This window comes from Poromitra crassiceps, assembly GCF_964638095.1.
Source record: "Poromitra crassiceps genome assembly, chromosome: 1".
In the NCBI taxonomy this organism is placed as follows: Eukaryota; Metazoa; Chordata; class Actinopteri; order Beryciformes; family Melamphaidae; genus Poromitra; species Poromitra crassiceps.
The window spans coordinates 35819250-35829379 of NC_139623.1; the positions used below are offsets into that span (position 1 = coordinate 35819250).

Consider the following 10130-nt stretch of genomic DNA (forward strand, 5'->3'; position numbering starts at 1 on the left):
ACGTCTGCCTGTGGCGGCCTCTATCGATGGCCAGGTTGGGCTCACTGAGTCTGTACCTAGTCAAGGTTTTCCTAAGTTTGGGGTCGGTCACAGTGCTGAGGTATTCTGCCACTGTGTAGTCTCTGTCTAGGGCCAGGTAGCATTCCAGTTTGCTCTGCTTTTCGCTTGATTCCTTCCAGTGTGTCAGATAGTTTTCTTTTAGTTTTCTTATGATTTGGTTTCATCTGTAGGGGTGTCTGTCTGGTGGCTCTGCTTGTGCTTGTGGGCGGAGCCCCAGGACCAGCTGACTGAGGGGGCATCTCCCTAGGCTCTCTCTGTGGGCGAGGGCTTTGTTTTGGAGCGTATCGGGGTCACTTTCTTTAAGGTGGTCGTAAAATGTAGATGCTCTCTTCTGAATCTCAGCTTCCCCTCTTGTTTCCATGGGTGCTGCCAGTTTGTTGAATGGCGAAATGAGTTAAAAAGCACCAGGATGTTTTCCTTCTCCTGCATGACACTCCCTGCACTTGACCTTGGTTTCGGAGGAGGCTATTTGGGCTCTGCGATGATTAGAACATTTCACAACATCACATGGAGGACTGGAGGATGAGCTGGTTTCTATTTCCTTTATTTTCTGTTTGTTATTAGTACTCCTAGCACCCAGGGCAAAGAAGAAGAAGATAATGGAAAAATAAAGGAAAACTGTGAACTCTAAGGCCAATGTCTACAGAAAATATCTATCTATCTATCTATCTATCTATCTATCTATCTATCTATCTATCTATCTATCTATCTATCTATCTATCTATCTATCTATCTATCTATCTATCTATCTATCTCACACCTGGTTTAAAAAACAGGTGTAAATGGGGCAAGTGTCCTGTCTTCAGTGCGTGAACTACTAGGGCAAAAACTACTTGATACAACTCTCTGATAACCGTTGAGGAAGTCATGTTTCACATAACACTAAACCTGGATGACTTTGTGGTTGTCAATAACGGATAAAGTAGTAAGGTCTGCTACCTGACCCAAACCCAATGGGATCCGAGACTCGATGTTTGGTATTGGGCGGGTAGGGCCTGGGTTAATCAATTAGGGCTCCCGCTTGGGAGGATCAACGCTCTTCCCCCAGTTCCCCTCCCCCTGAACAGGTGCCCTGACTGACCAGAGGAGGCACTATTGCAGTGACCAGGACACCCTTAATCCAGCTTCCCACCCACAGACACGTCCAATTGTGCCTGTATGGACGCTGTATGGAGGTAACAGGAGGGGTTGAACCTGCGACCCTTGTGTTGGCGGGCAGGGAATCTATAACTCACTCCATCTTTATATATGCTCTCCTGGCTTGAAGAAAGATCTCTCAAGTTATACCAACATGCTAAATCAGAAAACCACATTATTCATCGCACCACACTTTGAAAACTGATTTGGTCCCATCTGGGTTTGATCGCCAATTCCTTGCAATAGGTTTTTGATTTTTTTCCTTCCCCTACCCATGAAGGGAGATGTAGCATATGAAACAGAAAACCCCTAGGATTTATGGGACATTTGACTATGGCTGGAACACTAATATATTACATACTCACACATCATTTTTATCATGACTTATGTCACATGAAAAAATATCGACGCCAGGAGAATTATGTCTGCAGTCTCCTTGGAGAAGCCGATGAGTTGGCCTTTCTTTCTCTTGTGAAGAAAGAACGTGCACAGACCAATATGGATCATGATGTGAAGGCCTCAGAAACACATTTAAAACACATTGTATGTGTTCAACATTTCAATTGGTGTTAATTCAGACTGTGATTCTAATTTGTTGTCACCAAGTAGACGCACACAGAAGGGATTTAAATTGATAAATTGGGGAAGCGCAAATTGCAAACAGCACAGTCGCTCAGTAGTTAGCACTGTTTCCTCACAGCAAGAAGGTCCCAGGTTCGAACGCCGGTCGGTATCTGTCCTTTCTGTGTGGAGTTAGCATGTTCTCCCTGTGTTTGTGGTTGTGTGGGTTTCCTCCCACCAACAATAGAAAGGGCGTTAATACTCCTGCAGTGTGTGTGTGTGTGTGTGTGTGTGTCTTACTTTCCTTGAGAAAAAGTAGAGACACGCACGTCGCACATCCAAACCTGAATAGGGCAGGTGCAGAGCTAGAGGTAGAAACTGGAAAGGAAAAGAAAGTTCGCACACTGCAGGGCTCCAAATTTGAGTGTTTTTATTTCACACCGGTGGTAACGTTTCGGGCAGCACCCTGCCCTTCCTCAGATTAAGTCTGAGGAAACTTTCTTTTCCTTTTCTCCTTTCCTTCCCACAGAAGCAGAATTTTGTTTCCTTCTTTGTCTTTTCATTATTAGGGGTCCAAGCACTAATGCTACTACTACCACCACTACTACTATTACTACTACTGCTATTACTATTACTAGGCTACTACTACTACTGCTGTTACTGCTACCACCACCACTCCTATAGGTTGAGGCCACGTCTCGTCATAGACAGTCCGCATGTCTGGGAACGCCCACAAAATGTTAAACGGCTGGCGCGCGAGTGGGGTAAAACCGCCCATATATCTCATGGGCTGACTCACCAAAAGATGGTGCTGCGGCGCTAAACTACAGGTTTGGGGGTTCTAGAGCAGAACACAAGACATCTGCTCAGATGTGGGTTTACTGCGGTGGTTAAATCCCCGATCGTGTCTGCCTGGGCTGGGCTATCAGCTAAATTCTAACTTTGCTGAATGGATAGAACGGGGGTTTTTACCCCACCCTGACAACGCCCCCAGCCAGGCTGAGCCAGCTAACCAGCATCTATTGTGGGCGTTCCTAGAGCCTGTATGGGCGCTCCCAGACATGCCGACTGTCTCTATAGGCCTACTACTATTACTACTAATACTGCTACCGAATCTCAACACCGCTTGCAGCTATATTTATTTATTTATTTATTATTATTATTATTATTATTATTATTATTATTATTATTATTATTATTATTATTATTATTATTATTACTACCTTTATTATTATTATTATTATTATTATTATTATTATTATTATTATTATTATTATTATTATTATTATTATTATTATTATCATCATCACAGGGCCCACATAAGATGCTCTTTATTCACGTGCCAAATGGAAGTGGGGGTCATGGGAGATTTAAGAACTACGACTCCCACAATTCACTGCTGCTCAGTCAGAGACGTGCGCTGTTCCTGAACAGTAGGCTTCTCGTATTTGTTTACCTCTGCCCCTGCTCTGCTTCTCGTGTTATCCAACTCCACGGGACCATGGAGGTGACAGCTGCACGCCGTTCGTTTCTTTGCGACATTGGTGAGAACGTTTATATATACAAAACGCTGTTTCACGTCGTATTATGATGATTATGCGGTCAAGATCCATGTCAAATGAAATTAACTCGCGACACCTCTCCTGCCAAAGGAGACGTTGGATTGCAGCGGGACTAGTGGAAGAAGGTTATAGGCTACATTCACTTATAAAATGTTATTAAATAAAGAGAGTCAGCCAATATTGGAAAGTAAACCACTAACTTCTCTTGATTCACTGTTTTGACCACCCCTCCCCTCCCCACCCACGGGGCTTTATTGGCATGGTTTAGGTTCAAAGCAGTAAAATAAAAAGAAAACAAACATTTGCGTACAATTAAATAGAAGTGTGTAAACAGTTGTGTAACAATCAAATAGCCATAATATACATTAATAGGTAAAGTAATTCAAAACGTGATATTAAAGATACGCTAGAATAAAAAAAAGTGTGTAAACAGCTGTGTAACATTGCAACATTCTAATCAAGTATACATACGATCTTCGTGTGTGTGTGTGTGTGTGTGTGTGTGTGTGTGTGTGTGTGTATGTGTGTGTGTGTGTGTGTGTGTGTGTGTGTGTGTGTGTGTGTGTGCGTGCGTGCGTGCGTGCGTGCGTGTGTGCGTGTGTGTGTGTGTGTGTGTGGGGTGGATGCATGCGCAGGTTTCTGGGCGGATCGGACCGCCCTGCATGAAGCGGCGTCCCAGGGCAGAGTGCTGCAGCTACAGCAGCTGATGGACGGTGGCGCGTCGGTCAACATGGTGACGGTGGACAACATCACTCCTCTGCATGAGGCCTGCATACAGGCTCACCCACACTGTGCCCGGCTGCTGCTGCAGGCTGGAGCACAGGTACCACACATCATACAGTACAGTTCAGTACAGCAGATCTCACTAGTACTTTGACCCGCAGAGAATATTGGCTCCCACCCGTTACGATCCACTCTGGAGCCAATATTCTGTGCAGGACCAAGCACTACAGGTAAGAGACAAATATAATAATATATCTCCCATTCTCTCCCCAATTGTACTTGGCCAATTCCTCCTGCTGTCGTAGTCATTGCTCCACCCCCTCTGCTGATCTGGGGAGAGTTGTAAACTAGCACAATGTTTCGCCAGCCGCTTCTTTTCACCTGTCAGCAAGGAGTTTCACTGGCAGGATGTGTAGTGTGTGGTGGGAGGATCACGTAGTAATAGTCATACTTCTACAGTCTCTAATTGTGTTAACTTTATATAAATGAAGTAATGGTGCAATGTAACACTTTATCATTTTGCTGGGTCCCCCCTGGAACCCTGTCAAGGACCTCTGGTGGTCCCTGGATGCCACGTTGAGAACCAATGCTTTAAGGGATTAGTGGTTTGTAGCCATCCACATCTGCCCCCTCCCCTAGGTGGATGTGAGGACGATCCATGGCAGCACTCCTCTCTGTAACGCCTGTGCCTCTGGTAGTCTGGAGTGTGTTGAGCTGCTGCTGGAGCACGGGGCCAAGGTGAACCCCTCCCTCACCGCCCTCACCGCCTCCCCACTCCACGAGGCCTGCATACGAGGTGAAAACCACAGCACAGTCAAGATCAGTGTTGTATCGGCTTTTGTGGGCACTGAATAGGTGGTTGCGCCAACTCACTTTCAATAAGTTCTCATTAATCGTCACTTAAAAAAAAATCTAAAGCATTCATGTAACAAAACAAAAAATAATCTAATTTAATTTAATAAAGTAATGAAACGAAAAAACCACTGCCATAAAAATGGGTCAAATAGTGGTCGAAAGCCTATAGTCTGTCTACAACATTGGTGTGGACAGGAATTTTTGTGCAAACAGGAGGAGAAAAAAAGTGCTTTCACAGTGTTCTGAGTGTGTCTCGTTGTGTTCCTCTTAGGTAACGTCGACATCGTGAGGCTGCTGATCACCAACGGCGCCCGGCTGGAGGCGTACGACATCCACTATGGTCCCCCACTCCACATCGCATGTGCTAAAGGACATGTGGAGTGTGCCAGGGAGCTGCTGCATGCAGGTCTGCCTTGTCTGCTTCTACTGTACTTCACTTAGGGATTGCCTACATTTCCCAGAATGCTTTTCCACAACCCTCCAAGAACGGGCGTGAACTTGTTGCATTTATCTGTAGGATATATGTGTAAGTGGAGAGAGTGAGAGAGTGTTAGCATAGTAAGAGCAAGAGAGCAAGATCTTATTCTGTTGGGCCCCTTACAGATTATAACTTTAAAGGGATGTGGATTTTTTGATGTGAGGTTGTATGAGGTACTTGCATACAGTCAAGCTACTTCTTAACATGCAGTGGAATCCATATTATAACCTGCACCTAGCCGGTTGGCCTGCATGTTAAACAACAATTATCCGGCCTATGCGCACTCCCGCGACTCCGTATCTTATCTACCTCGACCACCGGTATAAGATCCGCTTCCACGCAATCGTGGCTCATGTTTAACAGTGGCAGGTCATTATCCGCATATCCGTAGTGGGCAGGTGTGGCTCTTCGTGACTCACTTCACGTTCACTAGTTTATTAATTAATGAGTCGTTCGGGCAATCGCTTATATCAGAGGTTCTCAAATGTTTTTCAGCCAAGGATCCCTTACAAGATAGAAAATATACCGGGGACCCCCTCATTCTGATTTGTGATTTTGTGCTAAGCTTAATTGTTTCCACAGTAACGTGCTTGACTTTTAAATTGATAGGTTTGTTAGATTAGAATGTAATCCATGAACCATTTTAGATTTAAAGCATGCATATTTTCATTGAACTATGAAGAAATTAAAACATAAAATAAAATAAATATTTTCCTGAAAACTTTTCACGGACCCCCTGGCAAAGTGCCACGGACCCCTGGGGGTCCCCGGACCCCCATTTGAGAACCACTGGCTTATATCAACGAGCAAACTCACGGTTTCCTCAAGTGCTGCTGATAAAAATCGCAAGTTTGCTTTGCACATGCGAAGCGCTGATCATGAAGAAACTGCCGCAAGCGTATTGCGAGAATTCTCGCAGCGACAGAGAAGTCCTCTGCAGGTTGTAAAGCTTATTATTATGTCCATTAATTTAGCCACTAATATCAACATCATTTCAGCATAAATAACCTACTAGAACCTCAATTGATTTGCCATGGAGTATTTAATGGGCAGCTTTCATTTATTTGTCTGAACACTTTATGGAGCGCATCGTCTCAAAGCTCACAACACGCAACAAGGGATTTCGTTCTCAGATGTAGGCTACAGGTAACACAATATTCTTACCTTTTGCCCTTCAGTTGAAAGTAAAGCAAATATTCTCATGTTGGGAAGTAGGCTATAAGTCCGTTCTGAAAGCGAGTTGGATACCCGCGTGTCAACCAGCTGCAGTCCCTCGTCATCGTGTCAATATAGACCCGCTTCAGAAAATATATAGGCTATAAAGTTTGACTGACTGCACGTCTCATCTCTGGCTTGTTGCAGGTAGGCAACTTCTTAATTTAGATTATCATTCAAGTTATTTAATTTCATGTTCTTCGATGCAAAGAGACATTTAATGTAGGCACGCCAGTGTTCTTTAGGCTTAATTAAACGGGAATATATGACAAACTCAGTTCACAAAGTGTGTGACGAGTTCATTCACTATAATAAAATACATTTGTTGGATAATAGCTTTTGTTTTTTTGTGTTTTATTGTTTAATCTTAATGGGTCTGCAAACCCGAACCGAATTAATTAATTAAATAAGGAGCGGTGTGCGTGCAGCTCCTCCCTTTGCGCAGACCGCACCGCAGTGAATAGTTAGAAAATTATTTGGAAATCAAAAAATGATTTAAAATTTAGATTTCGTTTGCTAAGAATTATACAGTAATGTGTTATGTATTTATGAAATGATCAGGCTACTATACATCTATCTTTTTTCAATAGGCTACATTTTGACTGGGCCGGTAATTATTCTATAAGGCCGGAATTCTGGAATGTTGCGGCTCAATTGGCCGGCCAGAAAAAATGCTAGTGGAATCCCTGGTTTGGTTACAAATTCGCTAAAGCTGTTTCCTATCACATTTCTTTTTTTTCGATAGGCCTACATGCTACCGCGCCGCCCCCCCCCCCCCCCCCCCCCTGGCAGAAAAAACGGCTCATATCCAGTTGTTTCTTAACAAAGACCCTTCAGTGTACTAGGTACATGCAGTAGAATGCAGCTGGCGCGGTCCCAGTTTGGAGAAGTGGAGACCGGCCACGTGAGGCAAGTAGAGCTGTCTGCTGAGTGTGAAGGGGGCCATGAGCAAAAACGTAAAAATAAAAAACAAACAAACATAAAATGCTTCCACACTTCTCACCTGTCGTAATCCAAGTCTCCATAAGCCCTGAGATGCCAAGTTGACTTGAAAAGATGTCAATTACACCCTGTTTTTAGCTGAAATCTGCACTGGAGCCAGGTGCTCGAGCTATAAGAAGAAAAAATAGAACTGTGCTTCCAGCTGCACATGGCTATGATGTATTTTCATGTCAACTTGCGGCATCTCAGGGCTTGGGGAGACTTGGATTATGCCAGGTGAGCAGTATAGCAGCATTTTATGTATTTTTTTGGTTGTTTTTTAATGTTTTTGCTCATGGCCCCCTTCACACTCAGCAGACAGCTCTACTTGCCTGATGTGGCCGGTCTCCATTCTTTAAACTGTGACCACGCCGGGCTGCATTCTACTGCATGTAGTACACTGACTGTATGCAAGTATGCATGTACCTCATACAACCCCACATCAAACAATCACAACTATCCCTTTAAAACACAACTGGCCTTGAAGCCTCATTGCATTCTGGTCTATTGAGGCTGCTGTGGGTGGATACATTGTTGGTCTCCTCTTCTCTGATGGATTTCTCCCTGTATGATTGTTGGACGTCTCTCTGTGCAAAATGGCGGCTCTAGAAAGAAGTCCTCGCTCTTTGATTCTGAGGGACTGACACCATAACCTGACTTTTACCTGTTGATGTTTTAGATCGCAGAATAATTTTCTGCTAACATGTCTGAGATGGTTTTAACTGGACACAGGTGCGGATGTGAATTCATCCAAGTTCCATGAGACGGCTCTCCACCATGCGGCTCGAGTGGACATGACGGACATGATGGAGCTGCTGGTGGAGTTTGGGGGTAACGTGTACGCCAGCGACAACCTGGGGAGGAAGCCAGTAGACTACACCAAGCCTGGCTCTCACTGTGAAGCCTGCCTGAGCTTTTTATGAAAGTAAATCCTTTATTACATTTACATAACACAGTAACAGTCGATTTGACATCAGGCTGTAAGGAAGATGAAGAATTTTGTTCCAAAATCAGATATCCACGATTTGAAATAAGTCTTACAATATTCTTGCAAATGTTTCATAGCAAAATATATATAGACGGCTTCAACTTGACAACATAAACATTCTAAAATTTCCCCCAGCTTACTTCCTGTTGCAGTGTTTGCTAGTACAATAACTAGTTAATTTGAGTTAAGTTGTGGGACTAGTGATGTAATTTGTGCACGAATTGTGTGCACTGGTCCACAACTTAACTCAAATCAACTCTCAGTAACATAACTGTCAAACCAAATTAATGCTTTTAAAACGGTTTACAGTTCTTGGATACCGTATGTGTGAGATCATGTGCAAAATAAACCGTCATTGTTTTTTGGCGAAGTCGATCACACGAGAAATCCATCTTGCTTGTCGGACAACCAGAATCCATAATGCCTCCGGCCTGGCTATTGCCGGCGGAGGCATAAAAACATCATGAAAACACTCTTTCGGATTACTTTCTAGGTTGGAATATAACCTAACCTAACCTCGTTTAGGCATTGTAGGCTCTCAACAGACTTTGGAGAGCTGTACTGTTTCTGTGCATGCTTGCTCGCCTTTTGAATCTGAAACAACACCTTGCTCTCCACAGGTACACCACTGAGTCTGCAGCAGCTCTGCAGGATCAGTGTGCAGATGACGCTGGGGACCAGAGCCTCGGAGGTCATAGGTCAGCTGGACATATCGCACCGCCTCCGCCGATACCTCCAGTACTGTGATTATCCCACATTACTGCAGACTGACAGGTGAATGGATTTCTATATGAACTCCTTAACCTAAGGGGGATTTGAGAATCATTGATTACAACTCTGCTTCCAAATGAACCAAAATACCAACTTGTGTGTCTTTAAATAAATTATTAATTTTATTTTGGGTAGTTTTTTCTTTAATTATTGTCAGGGACAAAGGAATGATGAGTGCTGCACATAGGTAGGGTATAGCTGCAGCCTGGAGTTCCTCTGGTGCAATATAACTCCAGTTTCCACATGGACTGTAGGGATCCCCTGCGCTCATGAGAACTGCCACCCAGCCATCTTCATGTCAGACTGAGGGAGGATACCATCCGCTGATATGAAGTGTGTCTGTGTGTGTGTGTGTGTGTGTCTGTGTGTGTGTCTGTGTGTGTGTGTGTGTGTGTGTGTGTGTGTGTGTCTGTGTGTGTGTGTGTGTGTGTGTGTGTGTGTGTGTCTGTGTGTGTGTGTGTGTGTGTGTGCGTGCGTGCGTGCGTGCGCGTTGCTGGATTTTCTATACGAGAAGCCGGGGGCCTCAAAATCTTTTCAGTGCGCGACACCAGGAGAGGCGGGGCTAATTACATTAATCCAAAACAAATAAAGGTCTGGCAGGCCTTGAAAGGCTGCGGGAAACGTCGGAGATTTGAACCGACTGTTAAATCCCAAACCCTCATGCTTTGATGGTTTTTACTTGACTCAGATTGGCTATCCAACTGGAGCTGATGAACTGCTGCTGCTCTCTCTCTGTCTTTCTCTCTCCCTCTCTCTTGCCCAGCACTTTCTTCACTTTACTTTTCTTCCACTTTTCAAA

The 10130-nt window shown here is 44.2% G+C and overlaps 1 pseudogene across 1 annotated transcript; it reads left to right on the forward strand.

The window, feature by feature from the left end:
- The first annotated feature begins 3190 nt into the window (after positions 1-3190).
- Positions 3191-9338, forward strand: LOC310782072 (ankyrin repeat and SOCS box protein 13-like; annotated as a pseudogene). Its single transcript, XR_014554014.1, has 6 exons — positions 3191-3302; positions 3956-4143; positions 4683-4839; positions 5170-5304; positions 8305-8497; positions 9181-9338. The product of XR_014554014.1 is annotated as an ankyrin repeat and SOCS box protein 13-like (transcript).
- The last annotated feature ends 792 nt before the right edge of the window (positions 9339-10130 follow it).